Source organism: Dipodomys ordii, unplaced genomic scaffold (assembly GCF_000151885.1).
Source record: "Dipodomys ordii isolate 6190 unplaced genomic scaffold, Dord_2.0 Scaffold50, whole genome shotgun sequence".
NCBI classification, from domain to species: Eukaryota; Metazoa; Chordata; class Mammalia; order Rodentia; family Heteromyidae; genus Dipodomys; species Dipodomys ordii.
In genome coordinates this window covers 3,820,871-3,834,445 of record NW_012267266.1, presented here as the reverse complement: position 1 = coordinate 3,834,445, position 13,575 = coordinate 3,820,871, and the positions used below count along the sequence as shown (strand labels likewise).

General features: G+C 48.5%; 1 long non-coding RNA gene across 1 annotated transcript in view; it reads left to right on the top strand.

Annotated features, from left to right (window-relative positions):
• The window catches only part of LOC105988671, a 29,139-nt gene extending 18,648 nt beyond the window's left edge, over positions 1 to 10,491 (top strand). Inside the window, exon 3 of the long non-coding RNA XR_001175212.1 lies at positions 10,370 to 10,491. This is a non-coding gene — a long non-coding RNA (uncharacterized LOC105988671). The remainder of the gene's footprint in view (positions 1 to 10,369) is intronic.
• Positions 10,492 to 13,575: the final 3,084 nt, after the last annotated feature.

The following is a 13,575-nucleotide window of genomic DNA, read 5'->3' as shown; positions in this document are numbered from 1 at the left end:
ACTTGAGCCACAGCACCACTTCTGGTTTTCTGGTGGCTTATTGGAGATAGGAGTCTCATGGTCTCTCTTGCCCGGGCTGGCTTTGAACCGCGCGCGGTCCTCAGATATCAGCCTCCTGAGTAGCTAGGATTACAGGCGTGAGCCACCAGTGCCCAGCTTTATTACCCCATTTTTATGTCTAAAGAGGTCCAAGCCAGATTTTGGTGACTCATACCTATAATCCTAGCTTCTCAGTAGGCTAAGATCTGGAGGGTCTTAGTTAAAGCTAGTCTGGGCAGAAAGGTCTGAGAGACTCCATCCCTGATTAGCCTACAAAAAATTAGAAAGCTGGGTGCTGGTGGCTCACACATGTAATCCCAGCTACTAAGGAGGCTGAGATTTGAGAATCGAGGTTTCAGCTAACCCAGGCTGATAAATCGGAGACTTCTATTTCCAGTTAACCAGCAAAAAGCCAGAAGTGGAGGTGTGGCTCAAGTGGTAGAATACCAGCCTTGAGTGAGAATACTACTTTTGATCAAGAGTACAAGGCCCTGAGTTCAAGTCTCAGTAGCAACGCGCGCACACACACACACACACACACACAAATGAACAACTAGCCGGGTACCAGTGGCTCATGCCTGTAATCCTAGCTACTCAGGAGGCTGAAATCTGAGGATCAAGGTTCAAAGCCAGCCTGGGCAGGAAAGTTCGTGAGACTCTTTTCTCCAGTAAACCACTAGAAAACTGGAAATGGCACTGTGGCTCAAGTGGTAGAGCGCTCGCCTTGAGCTGAAGGGCGCAGGGACAGCGACTAAGACCAGAGTTCAAGCCCCATGACCAAGAAAAAAAAAAAAAGGTAAGGTAGAAGGGAAGAGTTCCAGACAGGGAAGAAAGCATCTCAGGCCCAAAGCAGGGAAGAAAGCAGCCTTTCTGCTTTCTGTCTTCATAAGGACACGGATGTAGCAGAGGGTAGAGTTGGGGTGGGGGACAGGAGGGCCTTCATCTAGGGCACTGAAGGCCAGGGTAAGTGACTGGGGTTCATCCCTATGGTGTGACATCTTGGATCCAGCTTCCTGTTCTCCCTGCATATAGCACTTTCCAAGACTTTCACATCAATCAGATTTGCCTGATACTTCAGGGCAGTAGATGGAGCAGGGATTGCTATGCCCATTTTACAGGTGAAGAAACTGAGTCTGAGCACCTTTGGGGCTAATCTGTCACCTGTTTTTTTTAGACAGGCCCAGGCTTACTGTGAACCAAAGGCAGAACACACTGTGGATTCTTAGATCATGGCATGGGGTTTTGGAGTGAATACAATTATAGTCCTCAATGTACAGGGAGTACAGAGGAAGGATGAGAGACCCCTAAAACTCCACACTGAAGAGGTCTGTTACTGCCTCTCTTGTAGTCCATGGCTGTGGCCAGCTGGAGTGAATCAGCCTGGATGAAGTCACCAGCTTCTGCTTCCATGCAGCCTGCGCTCCCTGACCTGGGAGGCGCCTGCCAGGGGCACCAGCCAAGCTTGAGGAGGGCGGAGCAGCTCTCCAGGTCACTCTGTGGTAGTTGATTTAGTGTGTGTATGGTGGGGGGGGGGGCACTGGATGTGTCCAGAGCCATTAGAAGCAGCCTGGTGTCTGAGGCTCCTCTGTCATGCCATTCCCTGCTCTTCTCCCCTTGTGTCTGTGGTGACTCGCTAGAGTCTGGGTTCATCAAAATCAGTTTATGCCAAAGGAAATTAATTTCTGACTCTCAGAGATGGGGTGTTGGGGAGGGAGAGTAGCTCTAGGGGCAGGCCTGTGACAGCACTCCAGGGAAAGGTTGGGACTCTGCAGCACGGCTTTGGTGACGTTGGTCTCTGAGCAGGGAGCCTGAAGCCAGAGGTCCTGTTCATTCTGGGGTGTGACTGAGGGTTCAGAGGTGACTCCTGGGAAACCAAGGCAGGAGATTATGAGTTTGAGACTAGCCCAGACTACATAGTGAGACATTGTCTCAAACCAATCTCCTAAGCTAGAGCTGGTGGCTCATGCCTATAATACTAGCTGCTCAGGCAGCAGAGATCTGAGGATCACATTTCAAAGCCAGCCCAGACAGAAAAAAATCTATGAGGCTCTTACCTCCAGTTAACCACCAGAAAAACCAGAAACCGGAAGTGGAGTTGTGACTCAAAGCGATAGAGTGCTAGCCTTGAGCAAAAGAGCTCAGGGTCAGTGTCCAGGCCCTGAGTTCAAGCCCCACAACCAAAAAGAAGAAACAAAACAACCAAAAACCCAATAACCCCTCCACCCCCAGAAATTTGCCTTTTAGTATCAGTGAGAAAACCCTAGATTTTCCTGTCTACTAATTGTTTCTCTACTTTCTTCTCTTCCTTCTTTCCTTTCCTATTTCCACAAGTATCTATTAAGCATCTCACTGTGTGCCAGGCACTGTCCTACGCGGAGGGACACATGGAATATACATTCAGGTTGGGAAAGACTGGCAGGCTGGCAGAGGAATAGGAAATAGCAGATTGGGAATTGAGCCAGGAGAACATTAAACTTGAGTGATGTGGCCAGCTTACCCAGTGAGGTCTGGGAAGATCCCTCTGAAGAGCAGATGAGTAAGCTGATGTGAGTTTCTAGAAGATGGCAGCGTCTGAGTTATGAAACACGTTTTCTGAAAGTGCAGCTCTGTTGTGGCTAGTGCAGTGCTGGGGTATAAGAAGGTGTGGCATGATGGGGTTGTAGGCTGAGATCAATTGGCTCTGCTTCCTGGATATATATATATATATATATACATATTAGAAACAATGGGTTGCCTATGGTAAATTCACAAGATAAATGGGACATGTCAAAAATCTTTGGGTGGATAGGGGCTGGGAATATAGCTTAGCAGTAGAGTGGTTGCCTAGCATACATGAAGTCCTGGGTTCGATTCCTCAGTACCATAGAAACAGAAAAAGCCAGAAGTGGCGCTGTGGCTCAAGTGGTAGAGTGCTAGTCTTGAGCTGAAAAGCTGAGGAGCAACACCCAGGCCCTAAGTTCAAGCCCTAGGACTGGCAAAAAACAACAACAAAAGAAAACTTTGGGTAGAACAACTAGCCCATCCTGGGGAGTTTGCCCTTCCTTCCTCCCTCCCTCCCTTCCTTCTTTCCTTCCTCCCTCCCTCCCTCTCTCCCTTCCTTCAGTCCTTTCTTCCTTCCTTCCTCCTTTCCTGTGTCTCAAACTCTCATTTCTTCTGCCCTGAGAGCTGTGATGGATTATAGGTGTCACCACACCCAGTGTTTTCATGTGTGTGTGTGTGTGTGTGTGTGTGTTGCTACTGGGGCTTAAACTCAGGAGGCCCTGGGCACTGTCCCTTAGCTTTTTCTCTCAAGACTGGTGCTCTACCACTTGAACTACAGTTCCACTTCTGGCTTTTTGGTGGTGAATGGAAGATGAGAGTCTTACGGCTATGAACTATGATCCTCAACCTCTTAAGTAGCTAGGACTACAGCCGTGGGCTCTCAGCTCCATTCACACACTAGTTGTGGGCCTGGGGGTTGAAGTGTGATATACCAGGATTTAGGCTTAAGTCTTGCTGTGGCTCTAGATGATGAATTGAATATTGCTGAGCATAGAGCCTAGTTAGCACTGAATCAATGATGACTGAATCAATGATAAACTTCTTACCTCTCACATCCCTCCCTGCCCCCGCCCCCCCCATCCTGGGTCCAGGGCTTTGTGGCTTTGAGCATGTTTTGTTGTTAAGTTGAGGTAGTTTTACATTTTCAAGGCTATGACCTCATCCAGTCCAGGCAGCCATCACACTGGGCAGGGAGAAATAACCTGAAGGTTCTGGTGTGTGCCTATGAAAATAATAACTATCTTTTATATGGGCAACTCATATTTTCTTCATTTTAGGCAAAGTACTTTTGGAAAATTTCACTGTTTTTTGGGTGAGTGCAATCATAGTACTCGATGTACATGTGTGAAAATGAGCTAGGAAACTTGATAACATAGGGTGGGGATGGGAGATGAGTGGGAGGGGGGGAGGGAAGGAAGGGTTGCTGATCAATCTGCATGGCACACAGAAATAGACATGTGAATTGAAACTTGTTTGGAGATAATAAAGAAATAAAAATAGCATACTTTTTTTTTTTTTTTTTTTGGTTGGTCGTGATGCTTGAACTTGTGGCCTGGGCACTGTTCCTGAGCTCTTCAGCTCAAGGAAAGCACTCTACCACTTGAGTCACAGCACTACTTCCGGTTTTCTGGTAGTTAATTGGAGATGAGTCTTACAGACTTTCCTGCCCAGGCTGGCTTTGAACTGTGATCCTCAGATCTCAGCCTCCTGAGTATCTAGGATTACAGTTGTGAGCTACTGGTACCTGGCCAGAGCATACTTTTTTTTTTTAATTAAAAAAAAGGGGGGGGGTGGGAATCTGGCTTGTAGTTCTGAAGTAAAGCACCAGTCTAGAGTTCAAATGCCTATCCCACAAAAAATAAATAAACACACAAACAAAGAAAATTCCATTGGATTTATTGATTTGTGAGTCCCCCCTCCCTTTTTTTTTTTTTTTTTGTCAGTCGTGAGGCCTGAATTCTGGGCCTGGGTGCTGTCCCTCAGCACTTCAGCTCAAGGCTAGCACCCTACCACTTGAGCCACAGTGCCACTTCTGGCTTTTTCTGCTTATGTGGTGCTGAGGAATCCAACCCAGGGTCTCAGGCATGCAAGGCAAGCACCACTGAGCCACCTTCCCAGTCCCCCGCCCCGTCCCCCTTTTTTGTTGTTGTTGATACAGAGTCTTGCTGCATTGTTTAGGCTAGCCTACAACTCCTCCTTCTCTGTTTTAGCCACCTGAGTGCTGGGATTACAGGTAAGCCAAACCTGGCTTACTCATTTTTTTTTTTTTTTTGTTTTTTATTTTGGCCGGTCAAAGGGCCTGAACTCTGGGCCTGGGCACTGCCTTTCACCTCTTCAGCTCAAGGCTAGTGCTCTACCACTCAAGCCATAGCACCACTTCTGGCTTTTTCTACTTATGTGGCACTGAAGAATCGAACCCAGGGCCTCATGCATACAAGGCAAGCACTCTACCACTGAGCCACCTTCCCAGCCCAGGCTTACTCATTTTTTGGGTACAGCTATCTATGGCTCTATCCAACAAGGCCTTAAGCTCCCTTCCACATACATGTGCTTCCTGAGTAGAAATTTGGGAGTTTTACACACACACACACACACACACACACACACACACACACACACACACCATTTGCCTTGGGGAAGTGAAGACCTCAGCCTTTCCCTGAGAGTTGCTTTAGATATGCTTTAGAGACAGCCAGTGAGAGTTGGGGTCTCAGACAATAGATGTGGACCTTCTAGGGGAAGGGGTCTGCATTCTCAGATGTGAGTGCCCTGCAGTCTGGCTGGTCCCCTGGGTATGAGTGACCCCTTCAACCTTTGGCTGGGGTCTGAATGGCAGTTTGGAAACACTGGATGGAAGCTATACAAAGTAAACAGTTGGAGCTGGGCACCTGTGGCTCACGCCTGTAATCCTAGCTACTCAGGAGGCTGACATCTGAGGATCGAGGTTCAAAGCCAGCCAGGGCAGGAAAGACCCTGAGACTCCTATCTCCAATAAACCACCAGAAAACCGGAAGTGGCGCTATAGCTCAAGTGGTAGTGCACTTGCCTTGAGCTGAAGAGCTGAGGGACAGCGGCCAGGCCTAGAGTTCAAGTCCCATGACCAAAAAACAACAACAACAACAACAAAAACAAAAAACTAAGCAGTTTGGCACTGCTAGCTCAGATCTGAAGATAGAGGTTAAAAGCCAGCCCTGTTAGAAAAGTTCAGGAGAATCTTACCTTCAATTAACCAGCAAAAAGCTAGAAGTGGGGCTGGAAAGATAGCTCAGTGGTAGAGTGCTTGCCTTGTATGCATGAGGCCCTGGGTATGACGACTCAGCAACACATAAGCAGAAAAAGCCAGAAGTGGCACTGTGGGTCAAGTGGTAGAGCGCTAGCCTTGAGCTGAAGAGCTGAGGGACAGCACCCAGGCCCAGAGTTCAGGACCCACAACCGGAAAACAAACAAACAAACTAGAAGTGGAGATATGGCTGAAGTGGTAGAGTGCCACCTTTGAGCAAAAGAGCCAAGTAAAAGCACAAGTCCCTGAGTTCAAGCCCCAGTACCAGCCCAATATAAATGAGCAAATGAATGGATAAATAATATAAAAATATTCTTAAAAACCCAGCTTCCTAGCTAGGCACTGGTGGCTCATACCTGTAATCCTAGCTATTCAGGAAGCTGAGATCTGAGGATCATGATTTAAAGCCAGCCCAGGCAGGAAAATCCATGAGACTCTTATTTACCAATTAGCCACCAGAAAACCAGAGGTGGTATGTGGCTCAAAGTGGTAGAATGTGAGCCTTGAGCAAGAGCTCAGGAACAGCACCTGAAGTTCAAGCCTCATGATGGACAAAAACAAACAACGATAACAAAAAACCCAGCTACTTAAAAAAAAAAAAACCCAAAGTAACACAAAAACAAAAACAAAAAACCCCAACAACCCAGCTACCACTTGGATAAATAAGATTTGTCAAGCAGATGTGTCCCAGGAAGAGAACAAAGATCTGGGTATGAGAAAGGAGGTTCCTCCAAGGAGCTTCCCCCATGGGGTAACTATGGACTACTTTTTTTTTCAGCCGTGGGGCATGAACTCTGGGCCTGGGCACTGTCCCTCAGCTCTTCATCTTGAGGCAAGTATTCTACCACTTGAGTCACAATGCTACTTCCAGTTTTCTGGTGGTTAATTGGAGATTAGAGTTTCACGGACTATCCTGCCTAGGCTGACTTTGAACCCTGATCCTCAGATCTCAGCCTCCTGAGTAGCTAGGATTATAGGCAAGAGCCACTGGTGCCTGGCTAGGACTGTTTTGAGTGGCTCAGATTACTTTGGCTTATGAATGGCAGGTAAGTTGGCCCTACCCCTTTCCACCTCTACAATGGTTTGGTCTTGGGGCTTGTCAGGCCTCTGATACTGACCAGCTTGGCCAGTATCCATTCTCTGGCAGTACCTGGGCCCCCTGTGCCTCCTATGAGGAGGTCCCAAAGCTCCCAGTTTGTGGGATGTACAGAGAAGCACCTGCCTGCCAAAGGCTAGAAGGGCTTTTCAGGGGAGGGCTCTCTGAACAATGTCCTAGAGGAAAAAGAAAATCTCCAGCCCAGAGAGGGCAGAGAGTTCCAGACACACAGACAGATGGGCCTGCACAGATGTGGGAGAGAAAGCCTGCCTTACTTGCCTAGTGAGGATCACAGAGACCTGATGGAGCAGTGGCTCTGGGCCTGGGAGCCTTCTTTACGCAGGTTTCATTGGAAGGTTAGCAATGTCCTCTGAAGCCCAGTAGTGGCCTAAGAGGTTAAAGTCCAGCCTTGCTCCTGGCCAGCCCAGAAGCTGAGGGTAGGAGCTCCAGTGCCCAGATCCCTCCCTCCCACTCCAGAGCTGGAAGTGTTTGGCAAAGCAACAAGGCTGCCTTTGTGTCCCTCTGTGGGTCCAGGCACGTCTGGCCTAGCCTAAGCGGCTGCTGGTTCCAGTGCCCTGTGATCCCAGCTGGGTGGTGCAGGGTGGGGTAGGCAGGGCATTTGTTCTCAGTATCAGTGCCCCCAGTGTGGCTGCCTGATGTCCTCCCTTTCCCTACCCCCCACCAGGACCCCCTATGAATCCCAGGTGGCACTCCTGTGCCTTGGCTCAGTTCAGGGGTGTTTGTGGGGCTGCAGTGAGGCCCTGGGCAAGTAGCAATGGGCAGGGGTATGCATAATGGGTGGGGACTTGCATAAAGGTGGGAGCTGAGTGAGGCATATCTCAGTGCTTACCGCAAGAGGTGCACAAGGCATATCCCAGGGCAGGTGTGTAAACGTGCACAGGACATGACTCTTGGTGCAAGGGGTCTGGGCTTGAGCGCATGAACAGCCCCTAGCCTGACCAGAACAGAGCGCTGCTGTCTCCACCGCGCCAACAACGAGGCCTCTTTCTCAGTGCATAATGTCCCCTCTGTATTGTCTGCTGCATGCCTGGTGAGGAGAATTTTAAGGCCAATCCTTTTCAAGGGTGGAGGTTGGGGGATGATGGAAGCCGTCTGGGGAGGGCAGGGGCTCCCAGGCCCATCTCAGTTCTATGTGTAATAAGTCTGGGGTGTGTTTGGGGCCTCCCTCCCCCACACCCACTTACCACCCATACAAGGGCAGCAGAGGGAAGTCAGGGAATCCTAGAAGCCTCTGCAGGAACACCCTCTCCCCTCTCCACATCCTGAAATATGTGGCTCTGCTCTGCTCCAAGCCCTCCTTGCTCGCAGTGCTCATCCAGACTTCAAGACCTTGAGATGGGGATCTCTTTCAAGGAACTCACTCTGGTAGCCCTTTGGGTCACTGCCCTGACCCATACTTACTCCATGCTTCCCTTAGTAAGCACAGACCAGCTAGCTGTTGTCAACCTCCTGGTTCTTGGATCTCCTTTACACACTTAGTGATTATTGAGGACCCCCAAAAGCCCTTGTTCATATGGTTCTATTAGATTAGACTGGAGATGTTGCTCAGTGATGGGGTGTGTGTGCTCAGCATATACAAGGCCTTGTATTTGATCCCTAACACTGAAAGAGAGAGAAGGGGAGGGGGAGGGAGGGAGGAAGAGAGAGAGAAAAGAAAGAAATAAGAAAAGAAAATTTAGGTTGAACATGATAGCATATTTTTGTAATTCCTGAAGAGGATTCCAAATGAGGATCTTTTTTCTTTTTTGGTCAGTCATGAGCCTGATCTCTGGGCCTGGGCACTGTCCCTCAGCTCTTTAGCTCAAGGCTAGAGCTCTACCACTTTAACCACAGCTCCACTTCTGGATTTTTCCTGCTTATGTGGTGCTGAAGAATTGAACCCAGAGCCTCATGCATGCAAAGCAAGCACTCTACCACTGAGCCACCTTCCCAGCCCCTGATCTTTTTTTAAAATTGCTATTATTTGTACAAAGAGGTTACAATTTTTAAGTCAGGATATACATACAATGTCAACTATTTCTTCAGTTTCTCCATTTTCCTCCACCTATCCCTACCCACAGTTACACAGTTATTTATTTGTTTATTTATTTATTTTGGTGTCAGTCCTGGGGCTTGAACTTAGGGCCTAGGTGCTGTCCCCTGAGCTCTTTTGCTCAAGGCTAGCACTCTACCACTTTGAGCCACAACGCCACTTCTGATTTTCTGGTGGTTAATTTGAGTTGAGTCTCATAGATCTGGGTGTCCGTGGCTTATACCTATAATCCTAGCTACTCAGGAGGCTGAGATCTGAGAATCACGGTTTAAAGCCAGCTCAGGCAGGAAAGTCCATGAGACGCTTATCTCCAATTAACCACTGGAAAAACTGGAAGTGGTGCTGTAGCTCAAGTGGTAGAGCCCTTACCTTGGGCTGAAGAGCTGAGGGACAGCACCCAGGCCCAGAGTTCAAGACCCACAACCTAGCAAAAAAAAAAAAAAGAGTCTCATGGACTCTCCTACCTGACTGAGCTGGCTTCAAATTGTAATCCTCAGATCTCAGTCTCCTGAGTAGCTAGGATTACAGCCATGAGCCAGCAGCGCCCAGCACATAGTTCAGTTTTTTACAGCATGTATATTAAATACAATGACTGCATTTGCTCACTTTTCTTCTCTCCATCCCTGAGCCTCCCCTTTCCCACCCCCCATAAAGGCAAAACAAAAAAAGAAAAAAGCATGTTTCCATTTCTTGGAATTCCTTTCCATAAATAGTACTTTAGATGTTCAGAGGAATTAAACCTTTGGATTCCTCCCTTACATACATATACCCTCTTTTAGTCAGCTTGTACAATGCATAGAGCCCCCATATATATTTCCATGTTTAGTTATATTTTAGATCTAGGTTTCACATATGAGAGAAAACATGAGCCCTTTGTCTTTCTGAGCCAAATTCACCTCACTTACCATGATTTGTTCTAGATCCATCCATTTCCCTGAAAATCCTGGGGCTTGAACTCAGGGCTTGTGCAGTCTATGAGCTTTTTTGCTCAAGCATAGTGCTCTATCACTCTGAGCCACAGTTCCACATCTGGTTTTTGGTGACTAATTGGAGATAAGAGTCTCAAGGACTTTCTTTCCTGGGCTGGCTTTGAACTATGATCCTCAGATCTCAGCCACAGTTGTCCAGCCAGAAGGAGGATCTTGAGTTCAAGGCCAGTCTGGACTACACAGCAAGATGCTCTCTCAAACAAAAAACCCACCCACCCACATGGGGTAAGCAGCCATGTTCGGATCTTTTGTTTAAGCAGCTATAACCAGGTGGGCATTTTTGTTTTGGCAAGAACAGATCCATCCGATCAGTGGTTTCTTTTTCTTTCAGTGTTCTCTTTTTCTTTCCCCTTTCTCTTTTTGTTTTGCAGAAGCCAAGCTTCAGGCTCCAGCCACATTCCCAACCTACAGGATCACCTGCCTGAGCCCAGGGGTAGCAACACTGAGCAACCACTGGCACGTGACTTCCATGCCAGTGGGGAAAGGCAGCCACTCAGTCCCCAGAGCCCTGAGCCCTGAGGAGATTGCAGAATCTCCTCCATTTTTGCTTCAAAATAAAAACCACAGTAAACCATGCATCCAAAACTTACACGTCGGCTGAAATTAAAATAGCTCCTTGCTACGTTTTCTGGTTTCGGTATTCTGGAACGTTCATGGAAGCGGAACCAGGCAACTGGTCTGCGTCTCTCACTTGTTTTTCTGGAGCTCCTGTTTTGCTAGGACCTGGGTACATGCCTGTCTCCCCCTGGAACAGACCCCAGATGGATCTGGGGATCCTCTGGCCCCACATTTGAGGCTGATCCCTCCCACAAAGTATCCAGACCTCTGCATCCCCCATGGGTTCTTGTAGTCAGGGTTGTCCCTAAAGGTCCCTTCCCACCACTGCTCCCCAACAAGGTTTCCAGCAACCCCCCCCAGCCCCTCCTGCTTCTGGGGAACCTTGTGGCTGGGCCCGTGCCTGCGGCGAGTCTCACCCCAGTATTATTTTAGTCGCAGACAGACACGAGGCAGATGGTGACAACATCCCTTCCCCACTCCCCACTGACGAGCCGTTGTCGCCCTGAAGCCTCAGGGTTCTTCTCCCTCAGGAATATTTCAGTCTCGACTTGGTGGCTAAATGTGGCTGTTCGTGTGAGACAAGCACACATCTGCGCCTCCTTCTCCCCGCCCCCTGCCCGTTTCCTGGGGCTGAGGAGGCCCTGCCCACTTCCAGCTCCGCCCTAGCCCCTGTGGCCCTACTGTGTGCCAGACACCAGCTCATCAACACAGCACCACTAGCAGGGGTGGTGCCCACATGATAGATGAAAAAGTGGAGGCTCAGAGAAAACTGGGGTCCAAGCAGTGCCAGGAGAAGGAAAGGCAACACAATGTGCTACTTCTACTTCCGACCTCCATGCCCTACCCCAGGTAGCCTACTTTCCTTGCAGAACTCCTGTAAGCTCATTTCATGTGCTATACCCATGAGCCAATAGCCTGAAGCTGGTCTAGACCTGTCTGCCCATCTCTCACCCCCTTGGATTGATCCTGGTTTAGGAAGCACAAGGGTGATAATTAGGAGCATCAGGGGAGGAGGGAGGAAAACATGGGAGGAGGGCTAGCATGGGACAGGCCTGGGTTTGAATCTCAGTTCTGCTATAACTTTGGGCAAATCATTTAATCTCTCAAATTCCTTTTTTGGGGGGGTGGGCTTGAAGTCAAGGGTCTGGGGGCTGTCCTTTAGGTTTTTCACTTAAGGATAGCACTCTACCACTTGAACCACAGCTCTACTCCACTTCTGGCTTTTTTGGAGATTAATTGGAAATAAGTGTCATGGAGCTGGGTGCCAGTAACTCATGCCTGTAATCGTAGTAACTCAGGAGGCTGAGATCTGAGGATTAGGGTTTGAAGCCGATTTGGGCAGAAAAGTCCGAGAGACTCTTATCTCCAATTAACCACCAAAAAACCAGAAGTAGAGCTATTGCTTAAGTGGTAAAGCACTAGCCTTGAGCACAAAAGCTCAATGCCCAGGCCCTGAGTTCAAGCCCCAAGACCAGCAAAAAACAAAGTGAAAAATAATACTACACAAAAAAAGAGTCTGATAGACTTTCCTACCTGGGCTGGCTTCAAACCACAATCCTGAGACCTCAGCCTCTTGGGTAGTTAGGATTATAGGCATGGGCCACTGGTACTCAGCAAATCTCTCAAATTCTTTGTCTGTAAATGGTACAGCAGAAGTGTGCCCTCCCCAGCCCTCATTCTGAGAGAAGACTACAGTATTCTCAGCCTCGAAAGCAGTGCAGGAACATAGCACATATTCCATCAATGATATGTGGTGGGATTCCACTCAGACCACGCTAGTTCTCCTTGAAGCTTAAACCCCAACAAGGCCTGGGGCCAGCTCTGCCTTGGTGACCCACTAAAATCTGAAGTTCATCTCAACAGCCAAAATGAGTGTCTCTTGCGCTTCTGCCCAACCCCCATAACACAAGTGCCTGTAGCCTGAGGGGCAGGCCCAGGGCCTAGCCAACACAGGGCTCTGGTGCCAGAAGCATGTGGTAGTCAGGCTGAGATTGTTTTGGTTCTCTCAAACTCCCTACTCTAGCCACTCACCTGACTGACCATGGGTGGTGACACTGGACAGGGGCTCTTTGAGAGCATGGGATGCGTTCTTGGTGGGGGAGAATATGTCTCTTCCCAAGCAGTCCTCTTAGCTGTGGGCTTTCTACCTCAGCATGGTCCCCACCCCCAAGTCTCAGCTTGCCTTCTTCTGGGCCAAAATGCACACTGACAAAGCATCACAGAGAAACACCCACCACCACAGTGACTCTCACCCCCTGCAGAGATACACAGAACAGACATATGAAAAATGTATACTGAGTGCTGGGGATGTGGCTCAGGGGTAGAGTGTTTGTCTAGCATGCATGAAACTCTGGGTTCGATTCCTCAGTATCACATAAACAGAAAAAGCCAGAAATAGAGCTGTGGCTCAAGTGGTAGAGTGCTACCCTTGAGCAAAAGAAGCTCAGGGACAGTGCCCAGGCCCTAAGTTCAAGCTCCTGGACTGGCAAAAAACAAATAAACAAAAAACTGTACAGTGGTATATTTGCCAGGTGCTGGTGGCTCACACCTGTAATCCTATTCAGTAGGATGAGATCTGAGAATCACGGTTCAAAACCAGCCCAAGCAGGAAAGTCTGTGAGACTTTTAATCTCCAATAAACTACCAGAAGACTGGAAGTGGCACTGTGGGTCAAGTGGTAGAGCACTAGTCTTGAACTGAAGAGCTGAGGGACAGCGCCCAGATCCAGAGTTCAAGCCCCACAACCAACAACAACAATAAAAAAATGTACACTGAGCTCAGTGCTGGTAGCTCCCACCTATAATTCTAGCTACTCAGGAAGCTGAGATCTGAGGATTGCAGTTCAAAGCCAGCCTGAGTAGGTAAGTCCCTGAGACTCTTATCTCCAATTAACCACCAGGAAACCAGAAGTGGTACTGTGGGTCAAAGTGGTAGAGCCCTAGCCTTAATAAAAAAAAGCTTAGGGACAGAACCCAGGCCCTAAGTTCAAGCCCCATAACTGACAAGCAACAAAAAAAAG